This window comes from Humulus lupulus, chromosome 9, assembly GCF_963169125.1.
Source record: "Humulus lupulus chromosome 9, drHumLupu1.1, whole genome shotgun sequence".
Lineage (NCBI taxonomy): Eukaryota > Viridiplantae > Streptophyta > Magnoliopsida > Rosales > Cannabaceae > Humulus > Humulus lupulus.
Window position 1 is genome coordinate 145117209 of NC_084801.1, and position 7643 is coordinate 145124851.

The 7643-nt window shown below is 34.6% G+C and overlaps 1 long non-coding RNA gene across 2 annotated transcripts; it reads right to left on the reverse strand.

Annotated features, from left to right (window-relative positions):
- Nucleotides 1-3901: 3901 nt before the first annotated feature.
- Nucleotides 3902-7434, reverse strand: LOC133800507 (uncharacterized). Of its 2 annotated transcripts, none has more exons than XR_009876496.1 (5): nucleotides 7117-7434; nucleotides 6786-6880; nucleotides 6573-6693; nucleotides 5974-6048; nucleotides 3902-4175 (listed from the first exon to the last, which is right to left on the reverse strand). It is a non-coding gene; the product is annotated as an uncharacterized LOC133800507 (long non-coding RNA). The 2 variants fall into 2 exon arrangements; XR_009876495.1 differs by having other exon boundaries at nucleotides 7112-7432.
- Nucleotides 7435-7643: the final 209 nt, after the last annotated feature.

The following is a 7643-nucleotide window of genomic DNA, read 5'->3' on the forward strand; positions in this document are numbered from 1 at the left end:
AACTCAAGGCTAGTCTCTTCCTTTTCTGACTGTTGAAGAGAAACAACCCCATGGCTAAATGCCTTTACTGACTGATCTGTCCAAAGAGAAACTCTCCCCTTGCCGAAGGCCTCACAAGGTTTAGGGCTTCTAATATTTCGAGTGGGCCTGTTCCTATTAGTCTTAAAATCCCTCCATGGCCGGCAGCCCACTCCCAAGTCATTTGGATTGAAGAGAGCCCTAACATGGGTTAAATTTATTTTAAAAGAGAAGGCCCTGTTTTCCAAAGACAAGGCCCAGCCCAAATGTCCAACATAAAAGGAAATTTTAAAATTCCTTTTTGGACACGTGGGATCAGATAAAAAATAACTTAAACACGTGCCCTCTCCTTCATTTTTTGAGATGGATAGGTCTGAAAATAGTCTTTTGAAAATAGACTTTAAAGAGTAGCAAGAATTCAGCGTAACCCTCCCTGTTTTCCCGCGATCAGCCTCCTGGATATCCAGATCTGAATTAAATTCCCCTAGCGACAGGGAAACGCTTTGGTTGATCTCCGGCAACACCTCAACCCCTGCACCTCTTGACACCGGCGCCACCACATCTGGACATCCCTCCTTCTGAACCTCTGTCGGCGGCTTCAGAATCTCAGTCTCAGCCACCGGATCCTGGGTTGTTTTTCTAACCCAGACTTTCCTCCTGAATCTTTGATTCCCCTTTGATTTTCCTTGATTTTCCTCGATCTGTACTCCTCTATTGACAACCACATTCTTAACCCACAAACTTCGGTCACCAACTTTGGATTGTAAAGGCTGATCATCCAGGTTGAACAACTTTAAAACTATGCTGCTTCCTTCATACGGCAGGGAGATTGAACCCGGAATGAAGCCATTGGAATCTCCAAAGCCGCGCAAAAGAAATATCTCTCATCTCTAAAGAACCTTTGTCCACTGCCATTAAACCACCACAAAGAGTCCCAATGACCTTGAACACGTGAGTATTCCAGATATTCAGAGGGATGCCATCGATCCCAATTCAATTTTGGAAACAACTGACTTTCCTATTTGCCACCTGATTATTCCAATTCCAAGGTTGAAAAAAAATATGCATGTCTGCAATAGTGATCTCCCTTCTACGTATTAGTTCCTGTTGTAAGCCTTCATGAGGGCACCAAATAATCATTCTATCATCAGACACAAAAGTTGAATCCACCTTGACTCCTAAAACTTTCTGTAATCCTTCTAAAATTTTCTTCCACTGATGCTGGCTTTTGCTGCGAAACACCAGCACTGCATGACCCTTTTTGTCCAAAAAGAATTGATTGGCTCGACTTCTAAGCTTATCATCAATCTCCTTCTCTTCCTTCCCTACTACCATGGAGGCCCACGACTTCTTTGATAGGCTGGCTTTTTGATTCAGCTCCTTCTGTTTGAATCCTGCCTGTCTCCCAACCGAACCAAGAAGGCAATTGTTCAGTTCCATCCAACAAGATTCCCAACCTTCATCCGGGATAATGACGCATCTAACAGCACTATGTATAAAGGTTGAAACTTTGAGAAAAACTCCTCTGATATTTTTGAAACATTCAATTGTCACCATCTGGTTGTTGTTCCTGAAAACACTTTTGAAACCTTTCCTATTGGCATCCTTCGAGGCCGACAAATGCCTTATCTCATCAACCAACCACCTTGCGCCTTCTAAGGACAGCCTAATCTCGAATCCAGATAACCTTGTTCTTTCACAAAATTGGACTGCCCCACCGTCGTTGGTCAAAGTGACCATGAATACCTTGTGCTCTGTTTTGAAACTCCAATAACGATGAGGGATGTTACTAGAATTATCAAGAACGGAATCATTTTTACGCCCAATTCCAGTGGGAAAATGGATATTTTGCTTCACATAACCAGTGGGGTTATGTGAAAAACTCGAACTTTCTCTCATACTACAACATTAAGAGAGAGAGAGAGAGAGAGAGAGAGAGAGTTTTGTTGTCCTTGATTCCTTGCTTTCAAAATAGCCTTTCCCCCAAAGATTACATAAAGCTATGAAAAGAGGGCAAAGCGCGGAAACGATTCTAACTCTCTCATTCTTCTCGAACTTCGTTAATTTCTAGAGTAGTAACTACTAACTTTGTTGTAGCATTATACGAACTTTATTGCAGCAAAAGTAAGTGAGAGAGTTGTCCTTGTCCACTAAAATATTGTTGTAGCATTACACGAACTTTGCTACAGCAAAAGTAATTATGAAAGCTATCCTTGTCCACTGAAAATTTGTTGTAACATTACACGAACTTTGTAACAACAAAAGTAAGTCAGAGAGCTTGCTCAAAATTGATGTTGTAGCATCATATTGACATTGCTACAACAAAAATACCTAACTTTGTGACCCATTTGATTTGATTTTCTCTGCAACCATAAGCACATTAAACATTCGGTATCTTATTATCCCAACATCATTCAAGACACTTTAGAGACCAACTCCAATAAAAAATCAAAGCAAACCAAGTTTAATTTTATTAGTATAAATTGTTGCCAAAGAGACAACATCTATTTTATTCTTATTAGTAAATACTTTATTTTATAATATAATAGTTTATTTTCATATATAGAAGTAGCATTATACCAAGAAACAATTCAAACATAGGGTAAAAATATGGATGAAGCATTCAATTAACAAAATTAGACAACATATATCCTAATTTACTAGCCTAGCCATTTGTCACAATCAACACAAACAAATCAAACAACACACAGATTTTCATCCATATATCACCGCAACACACAAAATTCTCATAACCTACTTCACTAAGACATAGAAATTTTCACCCTTCCGTTATCATCGTAGCACACAAAATTCTCAAACGTACTTCACTACAGATGAATATCTAAGATATCTAAACTCCACTTAAGTTATACAATTTAAATTCAAAATTGTGAAAGATTTAAAAATAAGAAAAATCAAATACAACAAACCTTTTGCAAGTCAAGTACCAATCCAATGCTTTAAGATCAATCAAAATATTCACCTAAACATTAATATCAACATTATAATAAAAGAAAAAGGTTATATGTTGATAATTAATTTTGTATAATTTCACATAAATATAATTTAAATAATAAATCAGCACAAGGAATTGCATTCTAATAAAATATACCATATTTTTTTAAGCTGAAATTAATCATAGTAATTAACTAAATTTTTTAAATAAAAGGTCTATTCTATTAATCATATTCTGACACACTTTCTTTATTAGGCATCAATGACAACAAGAACCAATCAAAAAAATATGGTTATCCTCAAGAACTGAATTGTCTAATTAGTATGTTTGGTTAAAAGGAAGTTTCTTACAACAATCTCATAAAATATAATTGCCTAAACTATTTAGAGTCAAGAAAATTAACCTCATTGCATATACTTTAAAGTACCCTGAAATTCAAAAACATAAATCTAAACTCTTTTTGAATTTTTCAATTGTATTGAAATGACTAAGGCATTATCCTCAAAGAAGATAGTACCTGCAGCAAATGCAATCACAATTCTCACATGCTTGAACATAGATACAAAAATGGCCCCGGCTTTATGCATGCACCGTGTGGATACTCTATCTTCGAATGCAGAGCCAAAATACATTCCTGTAACATTAAGAGTTTAGAAACTTTTCTACACTTTTAGAGATCGCAGATTCAAAATGCTTGAGCTTGAGTTATATTATCTAATTATCGAGTATAGAAGAGCTAAAAAATAGCTTCATCACCATAAACTTATATCAATTCTCTTTCGGTTAAATTAATTATCTAATTGGAAATTCCATGAATGTTTTACTTGAGAGGAAACCTAAGTCAGAGAATGTAATGACCCAACTACTCTAGACCTTGGACCATTAACGAAAACTATACATAGACACTAATCTTTAACAAAACTTACAAGTGAAAAGATCATAACTTTATTAAAACTTGTAAAAACAAATGTTAAACTTACATAAAACTCAAAGTAGGATATGGGATCCCATTGTTTTAAAAAGAAAACATTACTTAATTGTAATGAAAAGAGATTACATAAATAGGTGCGGAAAAATACACATAAACCATAAATAAAGACTACATCCTCGAAAACCAAAACTCTCGACTCCTTGAATCCATTTCGCCTCAATACACATTCCCCAAGCTTCCAAGAACCCTTCCCGCCACTAAGCTATTTTCCTGCACATATAAACATAAAAGGAGTGAGCCTAATGCCCAGCAAGGAAAAATCTAACACATAGGCCATATACATAAATTTCATAAAGAAACATAAAACATACTATAACTTATGTCACATACATACTATAATGGCCATTATTACTTGGGGTCCCATAAACTAAACAAGTCATATGCCCATTAGATTAGTGGGGTCTTGCTAGCTAAGCAAGTCATATGCCCATAATCTATTTGGGGCTTGTTAGTCATATAGGTCATATGCCCAAGTCTACAATCATACTTATCATAACATATTGCATAACATAAAATCATAAGATAACATATAAAAGCATATAACATAAATCCTATCCTATTTTCCTTACCAAAATAACCGGGATATGAGAACTGATTTGGGACCTTGGAACACTCCTAAAAACCATTTATAATATGGTGAGTATATTGAAGAAAAGGGATGAAAGTGAAAAAGGGACTATGCTATCAAAATATACTTACCAAAAAACTTGTGCTTAAGAACTTGGATTTCCTAATCAAGAATAGGAATAAGGTTAGAATGAGTAGAAGACTATGAGAATTTTTAAAGAACATAATACAGAAATGGACTAGATTTTGGGATACCTTGAGTACTTCTATGATCAATCTAAACCTTGAACCGAAATGTGAATAGAACCTTACTTCCCAAGTGTTTAGTAAGCTTGTAGTGATCAAGCTTATAATTCCCAACCCAAGTGTTTACACTCTCACACTCACCTAGCAACTTGCAGCCTCTGAACTTAGAGTAATAGATGAATAAATGGCTGGGTACTAGGTCCTATTTATAGAGTTTAGGAATGAAAAGATCTTCATTTAACTTGAATAAAAATAATGGCTTTTTAAGTGAAAATAATTTGATTATCGTTCAGCAGAGGCTGAAGACTCGTTCAAAAAGATGCTGGAATTATCAAGAGGTTGAAGGTTTGAATGGAGAACATTTTTGAAAACTTTCAAAATATGCTGAGAGGGGCGATATATCGCCCCCTGTAGGCGATATATCGCCTGGGCCAGTATGGCCGAGGCAATCGTGCAACGTTTCGTGTTTTTTGTATCTTCGTACTGCGATATATCGCCCCCTATAGCTGCGATATATCGGCATACGCTGATTATTTAAACATGAAATTACACATTTTTAGCTTAATTTAAATTGAGTAAACAGCCTTGACTAAGCCCTCTAACGTTTTCAAAGCTGCTGACTGACCTTAGGGTATTCAAATCTTTTACCTTAATAAATTTAATCCTCAAAATACTTAATCATATATAAACCCATACATAACATGTGCTATTATCTAATTGGTTCTTATCTAAACCTTATAGTATATTAAATATTATCCTCAATATCAGTCATATTAATCAAACCTTAGGTTAAAATTAATATTTCTAAACTACAGGTTAAACTTAGAAAATCTACAAGTACTACTATGAGTGTCCAAATAAATCCCGGTCTGAACCAAAACTCCACAGTCATAATGATAATTCCATTATTACTATTATACTACTATCTAACTTAGCTGAGTAAAGTTCTTGGACTCTACAGAGAAGTTTCTCAAGAAAAAACTCAGATTATGTTTTACTTTAAAGAAAACATTCTGCAATTTTACAAACAAATGTGATTGATTTTTTGCATTTTTAAAAACAAAAAGCAGAGATTTCAATACATAATTCTCACATGTTTACTAATAACCTATCAAGAAAATAACAAATGGCTGAGTGAACCATGAGTTCGTGACCCCAAAGTCTACGTTGGATTTTTTGAAGTAAGAAAAATTACCATTTTTCTGTCTCATCATCTTTTCCCATAAGCAGTTCCCTAACACCACCATCTTAGTCTAGCAATCCACCAACCCTGAATCAGTATAAGAAATTAAGTCTATGTCAAATTGGGTACTAAAAGAGATTTATATCATACATGAATACACAACTCCATTTTCTATTTAGTACATCAACTTTTACAAAAAAATATCTCAGTATATGTATGTATGCACATATAAACAAAAAAGAAAATGAAAATGACTCATATATATCATCACTATGTTATTGTGATTGAGTTGAAGTCATGGTATGAATCTGAAACATAAAAGACTTCAGTTTATTTCTTTCTCTACTCTATACTTTCAGATGTAAATTGCAATTTGAAATGAGCTATTTAGCCACTATATATATGCAAGAATAGCTTCAAAAAATATAAATAACATATATATATATATAATGTAATATAAGTAATTAAACTTCCCGTCCCCAAACTTATTTGCTCCATGCATTTCCATTAAATCCTATTATTGGAAAGAGAATAATCAAGATCTAACAAATGTATTAAAGAAAAATTACACAAAAATATACTACATTTACTAACAGTTTGAGAACCCATACCTTCATATTCTGCACCAATAAGCAATAAAAAATTATGCTAATTGTAGAGAATGATTCACGAAGCTCAACATCAATTATCTCATTCCCTCTTGCTTCAGACATCGCAAAATCAATTCAATTCCTAATTTACACAAATAATCACAATACTATAGTTATTTAAATCTACACGAGACAAAAATTGCAGAAATCGAAATTAATGGAGCAACATATTACCTCAATATTGAGAGATGAATGGTGAGGTTGAGGAACGGGGGAGGGAGGCCAGAAAGACAACAAGGGAATCAGCGTCTAGGAAAGAAGAATAATACCTAGATAAAAAATTTATTAAAAGTCATACTCATATTCAAAAATCCATATATAATAACTGAAGTGAAGGACAAAAAATACCCAGATTCAAGAAACATGTACTATGAAGGAAACCCATAAGATTATTAAACACACAGTGATTAAAATACCCCATATTAAGACTGCGACTACCATAAACCAACCAACAACAACAACAAAAAATTAATAAATAAAAAATCTGAGAGGAAACACACCAGACCTTGCCTCCACCATGCGCCGAGGAGAAGAAGACCCACACAACATCGACCTCATGACCTCGCCTTTGCCTCTGTCTCCGCCAGGCAGCGTCTTAAGAGAGAGTGAAGAAGGGATGGACTCGAAGCAGGAAGGCGAGGGGGAGAAAAGAGATGCCCTAAGGTAGTAGAGAAAAATAAAGAATCGAAGAAAAGAGGTTGATGGGATTCATTAAACGAAGACAAGAGACAAACAGAGAGGAGGAGAGGGTGGCGGCCTAAGGCCCTCTATCTTTCAGTAGTATAGACGGGAGAGCCTCATTATTTATAAAACAAAAAAAAAATTATAATTGGCGCTTCATTCGTTTCCCTCGGCCCCTCTTTTTCTCATTTCTTTTAATGACATTTGTTTATTATAAATAATGTCCAAATTATTAAGTTCTCAAAAACAAAAAAATAATGTCATTATTAATGTAGCTTTTTTTGTACTGAGTTTAGGATGAGGTTGTGTTTTGAGATTTAATTTCGGGTCTTTTACTCTTTTTTATATATA